The sequence below is a fragment of the Lactuca sativa genome, chromosome 2 (genome assembly GCF_002870075.4).
Source record: "Lactuca sativa cultivar Salinas chromosome 2, Lsat_Salinas_v11, whole genome shotgun sequence".
In the NCBI taxonomy this organism is placed as follows: Eukaryota; Viridiplantae; Streptophyta; class Magnoliopsida; order Asterales; family Asteraceae; genus Lactuca; species Lactuca sativa.
The window spans coordinates 201,745,555-201,759,515 of NC_056624.2; positions in this window are offsets into that span (position 1 = coordinate 201,745,555).

Sequence of the window (13,961 nt, forward strand, 5' to 3'; positions counted from 1 at the left end):
ATGCAATTTTCTTGTGGATTTGACAGGATCTTTCTATACGTTTGTCTCGTGAAATCATTCGGTCTTAGGGTTTATTTATTTAATTAGAATCACTATTTCAGCGAAATTCTATTAATCTGCTAAGGCTTGATGTGGATTTCTCTTTTGTTTATGTCTCACGATATTCATTTGTGAATATCAGTGTTTTTATGTGTGAATGACTGTATTTATTTATGAATAACAGGGTATTCATGTGTGATCAATAAGTGTATTTATTTATAATTAGGAGTATTCATTTTGTTCATGTGTGATCAATAAGTGTATTTATTTATAATTAGGGGTATTCAATTTATGAAGAAATGATAATTTTTACACTATTTTTTATTTTGTATTTATTTATGAATACCAGTTTATTCATTTGTGAATATCAGTGCATTCATATGTGAATGACTATATAATTGTACATAATTATTTCTTTAAAATTTTTGCACATAGAATGAATAAACATGCATATGCTGGGAGGTGAGAGATTTACCAAATGAAACACCGACACCAATACCTCTCTCGGAAGGAACGCAAATGTGTTTTATTCATTTATGATTGTAATTGTAGTATTAGTTTCCATGTCAAAAAAATATATATATATATATATATATTGTAACTTATTCATTTACTATTATAATTATATTCTTGTATGAATAGAAATGTGTTTTATTTATTTATATATGATTACCATTTTTGTTGATTTTATAATCTTTTTTTTTTCGGGTTTTATTCATTTACGATTTACAAGTGTATTCATAAATACAACTGAGTTAATTCATTTATAATTTACATTTTTATTTATTTTAAAATGAAATGTATAAATCATTATTTATGAAGATATTTAAAAACTAATAATAATAAATGAGGTAAACCGATAAATTATTCATTCTCTTGATATTTGATTGCTAAAAATAAAACATAAAAATGAAAAATGAAAGAAAAAAAACGTTTTCTTAGATAAACATTAAATCATGATTTTATTAATTGTTGGTTCAATAAAAGAATAGTATCTAAAAATGAGATATTTTGGGTAATTGTCATCATAATCACTAAAATTTAGGAAATCATAATTTAATTAGATGGTAAAAATCCGTTTATGCCCTCATAAAATGATTGGTCCATAATTGTTCTCGCGTTCTCAACCTTTTAAGTGTTCTCATTTGGTCCGTAATTGTATTATATATATATATATATATATATATATATATATATATATATATATATATATATATATATATATATATATATATAATACAAATCCGGTAAAAAATAGTAGGAAGGCAATAAGTTTTTTTTTCTGCATATTTTTTTTGGAGAAAAAATTAATGAATTACTAGAATAAAAAAATAACATGATTCACAAAAAAAAATCCCGAAAAAACATCTCAATGATTCATTTTACGATGATTTTATTGATATTCTCTAAATTTGTCATAAAAGTGATTGTTTTCTTGATTTACTTAAAAATGAATGATGATCTTATTTCCAATTTTTTCCACTAAAAAGGACAAAAGCTTTTAGGTCTGTTTTGTGGATGTAACACAAAACATAAACAATAACCACACAAACCCGGTATGAAAATAAACGGGTTGATACGACATGACACATTAAGTAAACAGGTCGCGATATTGTCAAATTCTTTCAACTCGTTTAATGTTTCATTTTGACATGACACGAAACATTTGACAAGTCTAAAAATAGTATTGCTTTCAAATATGCCACTTTAACAATTAAATCATATATCAATATAATGCTAACACTCTTTCAAAATTCAAAATCACTACTAGGGTTGTAAATGAACTGAACGAACACGAACGATGGCTTGTTGATGTTCGTTCATTTAAGTTAGTCGAACAAACAAACGAACACGAACGGATAAACGAACAAACTTCTTGTTCATGTTCGTTCGTTTAACAGATTATATTGTTCATGTTCGTTCGTTTAACAAATTACATTGTTCATGTTCGTTCATTAACATCCTAAATGAACATAAATGAACAAAGATAAACAAACATAACTAAACATATATCAACATAAACAAACATATAATACAATAATGTAATCAAACGCAACTGAACATATATGAACATAAAAAGAACTTAAATGAACAAACATAAACGAATGTTCACGAACATAATTGAAAGAACGAGACTATTGTTCATGTTCGTTTGCTTAACTAAACAAACGAGAAATTGTGTTTGTTTACAATCATAATCACTAGTCATTAATACCGTTGCGTTTTTTCATATCCTAATTAGGCGATTAATTTAAAAAACACATATTACACAAAACCTCTTCAACCATTAACCATTTTCATCACTTTGTTTTTAAAAATTAAACTCATCTTTGAAAAGATAATTATTCCCTACCTGTCTTTTATTTCATAAATCTGAAAAATGATAAAGTAATTATGTAATTATAAAAATATATGGCATTATAAATATACTATATGACAAGTTTCGGGATGTTTCTTATTTCGGGATTGTGGACCGTAATTCGAACATGTAAAGGCCTTGGGCTTTAATGGAATAAAGTTTAGACCTTGTTGGATGTTGATAATGGTTGATAAGTGATCAAAGTCATTGATTTTTGTTTTGGAGCCAAAAATGGGAAAAGGTAATATTTCGGGACTTCTTGTATGGATTAATGAATTTCAGTTCGGTATGTTTTAAGTCAAATGTAATTAGATAGAAGTGCAGGGCTTGTCAATACCTGCATGTTCATATAAAGATCACCGAAAACAGACTTGGAACGAAAAAGTTATGACTGTTTAATTTTGAATGAAATGGGTGAAAACGCGGTGGCGAGCAGGTCACCACGAGGTGGTCTTTCTCTCCCTCTTTCTTCCCTTACCTAAAAATGAAATACCCCTACCCAAATCCATCTAAAACCTTACATCTTTCTCTCTCTCTGTCTCTCCCCCACCTTCTTCCCTAACCTAACCATCAACCTCTTTTCTCTAGACACACCACCACTTGCTTCTCGCTCTAAAACATCATCACCTATATTTCTCTAGAACTATCGTTGGATCTCTCTCAAGAACCATCGTCGTCACCATACATGTATACCATAATTAAGGATAGATTCAAAATCAATAAGCTTTTGTGCATGGATGGTCATCCCTAATCAATATCACATAAGGTTTGTGTGTTTTTTTTTCATTTGAAGAAGAAATAACAAACCCACAAAGACATTTTGGGTTTTCGTTTCTATAACTAAGAACAGATGCACATAGATTTATGTGTGTATGTGTGTGTTTTTGTCTCATATTTGTTCACCGAAACCCTACCAAACTTCGGGTAACACATCTGAACTCATTTATGGATTTGAAACCTTAAATTTGTATGTATGTAGTGTGTGGTTTGAATTTGAAATCATATGCGTATGTAGTGTGTGGGTTTTTTTTATGGAATTGAATCTGAAATCATGTGTAGATATGAAATTATGAAATCATGTGTTAGTTTGAAATCATGTGATGATTTTATTTATGAAATCATATGTAAATTTGAAATTTTGGAATCAATGGCGGTGGCAGATGGTGATGGTGGTGGTGCCAGTAAGTGGTGGTTGTGAAAGGGATAACGAGATGATTTTTTTGTAAGTTTGTATTTTGTATTAATTTATAATAGGAAAATAAAATAAAACTATAATAAAAAACAAACATGGTAAAATAGTAATTTGAAATCAGTAATGAAAAAATAAACCACAAGGACTAACAATGCATGAAAAAAACCTAAAAGACCAAACACGTAGTGGTTTAAATAGTTGCACTTTATAAGTCTGTTTTGGAAAATCACATGGAGGCATGGACCAACCGTATAATTTTGTTATAATTTATTATTGTTAAAAATCTCAGCAATAGAAACCTCATGGTTAAGGTTCAAAATTTCATAAAAAAAAAGTTTGAGGTTTAAACTACAGCTCATCCAAAATATTGTTAGTGTTTGACACTTTTTCCATACGTAATCAGTACTAAAACAGGTTCGACAAGAGCTGTCCAAACGATACGATTTATCAATTTAAACTATTTAATAAAATGATATAGTAAAATGGTAAACATTGGTGGATCTACATAGGTGATGGAATTTTAAGGTTACAAAAATTAATGTACTTACAAGGTTTCTCTTAACACTTAAGGGTACATGTAACCTAACGATCTATGTCTTTACAGTTAATAGCAATATACTATGAAACCACAAGAACCCTAGCTAAAATCGAAATTACTAGATTAGGGTTACATACCTTTGTATTTGTAACGCCCGCGGATTCGGGTTAGTCAATTTAGAGACAGTAAGCGTTAAAAATGACTTTTGATAGAAGATTATTTAGAGTAATTAATCTTAACAAAGTTTATAGTATATGTCACAAGGATTCCGTACATATATAGAACGCTGAAATCCGACTTATAACGAAGAACTTATGACCCATTGAAGTTTTGTGCCAAAACTGACACAATGTCGCGTATCGTAAAAAATGAATTTTTGATAAACTAATTTTTAACCTTAGAGATCTAAACGAAAGTCGTTGTATATGTTAAGTCGAGAACGTACATAAAAAGACGTCCAAATCTGACTTTGTTAGAGGAAGTTATGGTTTTTCTAAGATTTAGCATAACACTACACAACCCGTAAATCGAATTTTAGACCGATCAATTTTTAGCCGACACAACATAAATGAGAATTAAAGATCTCATTAATAGGAGCTCAACGATATAAAGATAGTTGAAAACGGACGCCGGATGACAAACTTATGAATTTTTAACGGACTTTAACTGTCTAAGTCTGTTAAAATATAAATTTAAAAATAATACAAAATTAGCCGACGGAGTTTAAACAAAAGTTGTAGATCACGTCACTACCTACGTGTGGATATAAAGAAAGTCAAAAACAGAGCTCGTATGCAAAAGTTACGGATTTTAGAAGATAATTAGTTTTTGGAGTACCCAGCGAGTGACACGTGGCACGATCTGAGCCACTGCTTCCTCCCCTCACCTTGCCGCCAGATGCTGACATGTGACCAACGAACGCTCAACATTCAGCAAGGTAATGCACCGTGTTCAGCATATTCATATCCTATAAATAGAAGGCACAAATCACTTCATTCTTCACACCTTTGTCACCCATTCTCCCCCAAACACCCCCAAACCCTCTAAGTCTTTACCTAGCACTTCCTAAGTGTTAGAAGCGAGTCCTGGAGTGTTGGAAAGCCCCGGGAAGAAGAGCTTTCAGATTAGAAGTTATGTCCGCGCAGAGCCCTTTCCTCGCTAAACTCCCTGTATAACTTATGTTTAAGTTCAATATCGTTATTATGAACCTATAAACAAGATTTATCAGTGATTCAAATTCGTTATGTTGATTGATCTACTTACATGGATGATGTCTAGGTTGTGATTTAGTGAGGTGTTTAAAGTGAGATTTCCAAATAGTATACTTCGTATACCAAACGGACCCTACCTCTGATATGATCCTACATGGTTGTTCCTTACTTGATAAATCATGAAGGTAGACTTTGAGTTAATGATGAATCTACACTAATAATTAGTCACAGTAAATATGTAACGCCCGTAGATCCGGGCTAGTCAATTTAGAGACGATAAGCGTCAAAAATGACCTTTTGATAGAAGAGTGTTTAGAATAAATAATCTTAACCAAGTTGTAGTATATGTCACAAAGTTTTCGTACATATAAAGAACACTGAAATCCAAGTTATAACGAAGAAGTTATGACATGTCGAAGTTTCGCGATAAATTCGGTACGACGTTGTAGGATGTAAATAGTGAATTCACAATAGAGCAATCTTTAGCCTTAGAGATCTAAACGAAAGTTTTAGAATATGTTAAACCAAGAGCGTTTATAAAAGGAATGTCTAAATCTGACTTCGTATGAGGAAGTTATGATTTTTCGAAGTTTCGACTTAGCGGTATGCAACCCAAAGTTTGAATATGAGATCGAGTGGTTTCTAGCCGAAAAAATTTAACGAAAATCGAAGATCTCGTTGATAGTAGTCCAACGGTAAAAAGACAGACGAAAACGGACGTCAGATGAGGGAGTTGTGAATTCCTAACGGAGTTTTCCTGTCCCGGCCTACTAAAAATAATATAATAAAAATAAAGTCAAAATTAGCCGACGGAGTCTAAACGAGAGTTCTAGAGCATAATCTCACCTACGCGTGGATATAAAGAACGTTGAAAACGAAGCTCGTATTCGAGAGATATGAATTTTTGAAGTTCGAACGCAAACTTCGAGGCCTGTGTCAGAGCTCACGGCCTGAACATAGTGTTCACGACGTGAGCAGGTGATGGACGCCTTCCAGAGCAAGTGGTCTGATGACGAAATCAATGACCTATGCAGGATCGAGCTCACGACGTGAGCACTTGCGGCTCACGAAGTGAGTGTCAAATTTTTGCCCTATAAATAGAAATCGAAGGGCAGCCGACTATGGTTGCTATTTCCTTCACTCTCTCACTCCCGATACACTCTCTAGCCCTCTTGAAGTACCCCCAAAGCCCCAGTATCACCCTGACACCCAAAGTAAGTCCCGAAGCCCCGAAGATCCCAATAAGAAAAGAGTTTCGAGCCGAAAGTTTGCCCGCGAGAAGCTCGGTTTTTTGAAGATATCCCGTGTAACGCCCGTAGATCCGGGCTAGTCAATTTAGAGGTAATAAGTGTCAAAAACGACTTTTTGGCAAAAGATTATTTATAATAAATATTCTTAACCAAGTTGTAGAATATGTATCAAGGTTTTCGTACATATAAAAAACGCCAAAATCCGAGTTATAACGAAGAAGTTATGACCCGTCGAAGTTTCGAGACGAAACCGGCACGACACCGGGAAGCGTAAACAGTGAATTTACGATAGAGCGAGATTTAGCCTTAGTGACCTAAATGAAAGTCGTAGAATGTGTTAAACCGAGAAAATCCATAAAAAGAACGCCCAAATCTGACTTCGTATGAAGAAGTTATGATTTTTCTAAGATTTGGCTTAGCAGTGCACGACCCGAAACTCGAATTTTAGTTCGAGCGGTTTTTGGCTTATGCGACCTAAATGATAGTTGAAGATCTCATTAATAGGAACTGAATGGTAAAAAGATAGACGAAAACGGAGTCCGTATGAAGGAGTTACGAATTCTTCGTGGTCATTTAGCAATCTAATCGTCTCCTACTGTTAAATTTGAGATCGGTAGAGAATTAGCCGACGAAGCCTAAATGAAAGTTGTAGATATTGATTTTACCTACGCATTGAAAAAAATAATGTTGAAAATGGAGCTCGTATGCGAGAGTTATGATTTTTCTAAGTCAGGAGGCTGATACGCGATATTGGGTGACTTGGCGCGATCACAGCCATTGCTTTCTCTCCAAGGAAAGCCATTAGATGATGACACGTGGCACCAACTCGGCGAGTAGCCAAGTCCCTGTTCAACAATCAAAGGGTACTCCAACTAAAAAGGAGGAGGTGCCAAAAGCTAGGGGTTGTGCATTCCAGATTACCTCAGAGGAGGCACGCGAGGACCCGAATGTTGTGACGGGTACATTTCTTGTCAACTCTAGACCTGCTCACGTCTTATTTGATTCTAGTGCCTCAGATTCTTTTGTGTCTTACGAATTTGTGCATGCCTTTCAAATTGCTCGCTTTGTACTCGCGCAACCATTTCACGTAGATACTGCGGGAAGTATATCATTACTTGCTGATAAAGTCTATAGGGATTGTGTTATAGAAATTGAAGGCTATACTTTTCTCGCTAACCTGATCCCTATCTCCTTGCCCAACTTTGATATTATTCTCGGGATGGATTGGTTATCAAAGAACCACGCAGAACTCTTGTGCTATGAAAAGATAGTACGTATTCCTATTGAAGGGGAGAATCCTATCTATGTCTACGGTGAACAAAGACTCTTAAAAATAATCTCTTTCCTTAAAGCTTGTAAATTCATATCGAAAGGATGTTCTATCTATCTGGCCTACACAGTTGATGTCTCAAAATAGGAGAAGAAAACTGTAAATGATGTTCTCGTTGTTAACGAATATCCTGATATTTTCCCCGATGACTTGCCTGGCCTTCCTCCGGATAGGCAAGTAGAATTCCGAATTGACCTTGTGCCTGGTGTTGATCCAATTACAAAGACTCCTTATCGTCTTGCGCCAGTTGAGATGAAAGAAATGATGATCCAACTACAAGAACTACTTGACAAGGGTTTCATTCGACCGAGTACCTCACCCTACGGTGCTCCGGTACTGTTTGTCAAGAAGAAAGATGGATCGATGCGGATGTGCATTGATTATCTTGAGCTGAATAAGGTGACTATCAAGAACAAGTACCCACTACCTCGCATCGACGATTTGTTCGATCAACTTCAGGGTGTTAGCTATTTCTCAAAAATTGATTTAAGATCTGGCTATCATCAGTTGAAAGTTCACGAGCAGGATGTACCGAAGACTGCTTTTCGTACTCGATATGGGCATTATGAATTCCTTGTTATGCCGTTTGGTTTAACAAACGCTCCGGCTGTATTCATGGATATGATGAATCGGGTATGTCGCCCAATGCTCGATAAATCAGTCATCGTATTCATTGATGATATTCTAATTTATTCCAAGTCTGAAGCTGATCATGCCATTCATATTCGTGCGATATTGGAACTTCTTCGAAAGGAGAAACTATATGCTAAATTCTCGAAATGTGAATTTTGGCTTCGCCAAGTTCAATTTCTCGGCCATGTTATTTCTAGTGATGGTGTATCCGTAGATCCTATCAAAATCGAATCCATTCAAAATTGGAAAGTACCCCGTAATGCTTCCGAAATTCGTAGTTTCTTAGGTCTCGCGGGATATTACCAGAGATTCATTAAAGACTTTTCTCGTATAGCCGTACCTCTCACGAGTCTTACACGGAAAGAAGTGAAGTTCGAATGGGGTGAAACCCAAGAAAGAGCTTTCTCAACTCTAAAAGATATTTTGACTCATGCTCCAATCTTATCACTCCCAGAAGGTGATGATGACTTCTCCGTATATAGCGATGCTTCAATATTGGGACTCGGTTGTGTGTTGATGCAACGTGGCAAAGTGATAGCCTATGCCTCAAGACAACTGAAAGATTATGAAAAGAATTATCCCACTTATGATCTCGAACTCGCTGCAGTGGTATTTGCCCTAAAACTTTGGAGGCATTATCTTTTTGGTACAAAGTGTCAATTATTTACCAACCACAAAAGTCTCAAGTACATATTCAGTCAGCAAACTTTGAATATGAGACAACAAAGAGCCATGGAGCTGATCAAAGAATATGATTGTGAAATCCTATATCATCTTGGAAAAGTTGACGTGGTTGCTGATGCACTTAGCAGAAAAGTTTATCGCAATAGTATGTGTTATGCCATTACTCATACTACAGTAAAATTCACTATTTTAGATGAATTAGAGAAATGGCAAGAAGAGGCCCTAAAGCCAGAAAACGTGAAGAAAGAAGGGATAATACATTATAATGATGCTCTACTTGATGATCCGCGAGGATTAAAAGTATTCCAGAATCGGCTGTGGATTCCAAAGATTGGTGGATTGAGACAGAAGATTTTAGATGAAGCCCATAAATCTAAAATGTCAATCCATCCTGGTACAAGTAAAATGTACTATGATGTAAGAGCTGATTATTGGTGGCCTGGATTAAAGAGAGACATTGGAAGATATGTACAGGAATGCTTAGTATGCTTGCAAGTCAAAGCAGAGCACCAAAAACCTTATGGAACCTCAGAAAGTCTTAGTGTTCCTGTATGGAAATGGGAGGAATTGTCCATGGATTTCATTACCAAATTGCCAATGACTGCTAGACAGCATGATAGCATTTGGGTATTTGTTGACCGCCTGACTAAAAGCGCTCATTTTCTTGCCATGCGAGAAAAGGATCCAATGGAGAAATACGCACAAGTATACTTGGATGAAATTGTGGCAAGACATGGTGTGCCACTAAAGATCATTTCCGATCGTGATACTCGCTTCACTTCTCACTTTTGGACGAGTATGCAACGTGAATTAGGATCTCGAGTTGCTCTCAGCACAACTTATCATCCTCAGACAGATGGTCAAACGGAGAGAACAATCAAAACAGTAGAAGATATGCTTCGTGCATGTGTTTTGGAGTTCGGTGGTAACTGGGATAAATACTTACCTCTTGTCGAATTCTCGTGTAATAATAGTTACCACGCTTCAATCAAAATGCCACCATATGAAGCATTATATGGTCGCAAGTGTCGTACTCCATTATGTTGGCGAGACATAGGGCAGAAGATCCTTGGAGGCCCTGAAATGATTCAAGACACCACCGACAAAATTCAAATCGTACGAGAAAGAATGAAAGCGGCCCAGGATCGACAGAAATCCTATACAGAAAAGAGAAGACGACCCATAGAATTCCAAGTGGGTGATTTCGTGATGCTGAAGGTATCTCCATGGAAAGGCCTTATGAGATTTGGGAAGAAAGGAAAGTTAAGTCCTAGATTTATTGGTCCTTTCAAAATCATCCAAAGAATTGGAAAGCAAGCATACCGCTTAGAATTACCTGAAGATTTGGCAGGTATTCATGATGTTTTTCATGTGAGCTATCTGCGCAAATGCTTGAGCATCAATGACGAGACAATTCCATTATCCGAGGTGAAATTGGATAATAAGTTAAGATATGTAGAAGAGCCGGAAGAGATCGTGAATGAAAGAACAACTAATCTACGTAATAAAGATGTGGAGTTGGTGCTTGTCAAGTGGAAACACCATCGAGGCCCAAATTATACTTGGGAAAATAATAATGAGATAAGAGCTAAATATCCCCATTTATTTTAATCGATGTAATTTCGGGGACGAAATCCTCAAAAGGGGGATGTATTTGAAACATACACGTTTTGAAATCGTGTTTTAAGTAAATAATATTATGAAATATTAAGTGAATTTGAATGTTGAGTTATAACAGATAGTTTTTACTAGAAATAAAGTAAAACTATGTTTAGAATCACTCATAAAATGTTGGAAGTCTTATGAGATTCCAATTAAAAGTCAAATAGTGAAATATAGCGAAAATATAAAATTTGGAATAAGTAAAATTTTATTATTGAAAGTTGTAGAAAATCTCATTAGAAACATTTAGGCGAAAACCTCGTCGAAATCCGAGTTATAATGAAGAAGTTATGACCAAACGAAGATCCGTGATAAATCCGGAAAATACTTTGTCGCGTAAAAATTTAGTTTTCGATAAACTAATTTTTAGCCCTAGTGATGTAAATGAAAGTTGTAGAACTCGTGAAAATAATCAACTTTCATATAAAGAACGCCAAAATCTGACTTCGTATGAGGAAGTTATGATTTTTCGAAGTTTCAGCTTAGCAGTAGACAACTAAAAACTCGAATTTTAGATCGAGTGATTTTTAGCCGACACAACCTAAACGAGAATTGAAGGTCTCGTCATTTGTAGTGCAACCGTAAAAAGTCTGACGAAAACGGACGTCGGATGAAGAAGTTATGAATTTTTAACGGATTTTCCTGTCCCGGTCTGTTAAAAAAAATAATATTAAAATTAAAGTCAAAATTAGCCAACGAAGTCTAAACGAAAGTCGTAGAGCATAATTTTAGCTTCACGTGCATATAAAGAACGTCAAAAACGGAGCTCGTATGCGAAAGTTATGGATTTTACAAGATTTGGCACATTTTTTGAGAAAATTCGCATGAATAGTACTGCCACGTCACCCTCTTATGCGAGGCTTCCACGTGTCGGACACGTGTTCGCTGCTGATTGGATTGCAGCTTTGCGTGTTGCCTTCTGATTGGACCAAGTCCGAGGTCCACTAAGCGTGGGACACCTTCGCATGAGACACCTCTAGATCACCATCGCACCAACGTGGAGCCTGCCCATTGGACCGAAGTTGGGTCCAATCCGAGGCTGCCGTCAGCGAGCCTGCTGTTCCGAGCCGAAGACAGAGTCGAAGACCCAGCCGATGACGCGCCTGAAGCCGATGACTCCTCGCATCCGAGCCTCTCCGAAGCTGCCATCTGGTCCGAGCCTCGCAGCCACCTGCCCTCTTCCCTTCGCTTCGGATCCGAACCTTGGCCCTATATAAGGGGTGCGAGACCTCCCGGGTAAATGTTTGAAATTTGCCCATTTTCACCCCTAAACTTATATTTCTTCTACTTCCACTTCCCCCGAAGCACCGGTACTAATTCCAAAGCCCAAAACACGCCCCGAGACTCCCGAGAAGCCCGGAAAATTTATCTTTTCGGTTTCAAAGCTCTACCTTCGCAGAGCCCGGTTTTCAAGAAAACTCCCGGTTTTCAACGACAAAAGTCATATTTAGATCCGAAGTACTGCCCAAATTAATATTTTAGCCCCCGGTTATTTCACGGTGCGTTTAATATATAGGAACAATTGTATGTTATGTGTTATATGTGCTACGTGCCTTTCGGTGTTATTATTCTGAGTTATTTTCCCGGGTTATTTTTATTTTGCTATTTATAATAGCAAATAAATACCTTTGACCATGTGATCAGTGAAAGGACTTAGATTCACGTTGGTACTGGTATGTAGCCTCTGGCCATGTAGAACATGTCTTCGTAAGAGAATGAATTCTATTCTATGGTATTAGCAGAAGGTTAGACAGGGCTTTAAGCCTGAAATCTACCAAAATGTTAATCCGAAGTTGTATATCTTCTGCGCCGTTTGGGCCAAAGCTTTATTGATGTATATCAATCATGGAAATTGTTATGTCTCATTGATTGTATATCTTTAAATTAAATCAATGATTGATATGGAATGTTTGTCATATGATTCACATATACCCTTGATGTTCCTTGTTCCTCTTTGCTTCTGACATATTAAAGTATATATGGCATAACGTTATATTGTATCTATTATTGAACTCACTAAGCGTCACCGCTTACCCTCTCAATGTTTAACAAATTGCAGGAGATAAGCATCCAGTATAGTTATATACTGGTAGAAGATTTTTGAATAGTTTGAAACTATTGTATCGATAGAAGCTTATGAATAGTTTGAAACTATTGTATTTTGCACTCCCATATGTATAAAACTATAGAATCCTGGGAAGTTATGTAATATATAACACTTTAAAATAGTCGGTTTGTATCCAGTAGTTTGTAATCTCTTTATCAATGTAAAATATTGTTTTTATGAATATGCATGTAGCATGTTTTGGAGTAACTATATTGTCGAGTATAAAAGTTTGGGTCTTTCATAAATACGAAAGTTAGGGTCTTTCAATGATGAATTACGAGTTCAGGCGATGTTGTAACTACGTATTCATGCGATGATACTCTAACCTCCTTACTATGAATTACAAGTTCATGCGATGTTGTAACTACGTATTCATGCGATGATACCCTAACCCTTGGTGGGCACGTATTGAGGGAGTAATCCCTGAATCAATACTGTCTAGGCGATGTAGGCGATGATCCTTAGGGAAAGTCCTTAGGAACAAACATGAAAGGAGAGGCGATGTAAGGAGATAAGAGGTAAAATACGATGTAGGAGACGACCCTTAGGATAAATCCTTAGGGAGGGTACTTAGGAATAAAGAAGATAATGATGATGGGTAATTGGGTTAATTGTTTGATGATTGAACATAATAATTATATTATTGTGGGTTGAAAACCATATGTACTCACCAGGTTTCCCAACCTGACCCACTAAGTTTATTTATATCACAGGTGTTGTTATGAAGTCACATTGCACTGAGAGATTAAAGAGATGTAGATCACTAGTGTAAATAAATGTAAGTTCTGTTTATGCTTATGTTTTGTATTGACGATTACATCCCAAACGTTTTAAAATGAATAAAATACGTTTCTTCGAAAATGTTTTGATAACGTATTTAACATGTTTTTCTGGGAACAAATTCCGCAACATTTTTATGAAAAGAAGTACTCTGATTTTTACAAAGCATGAACAAA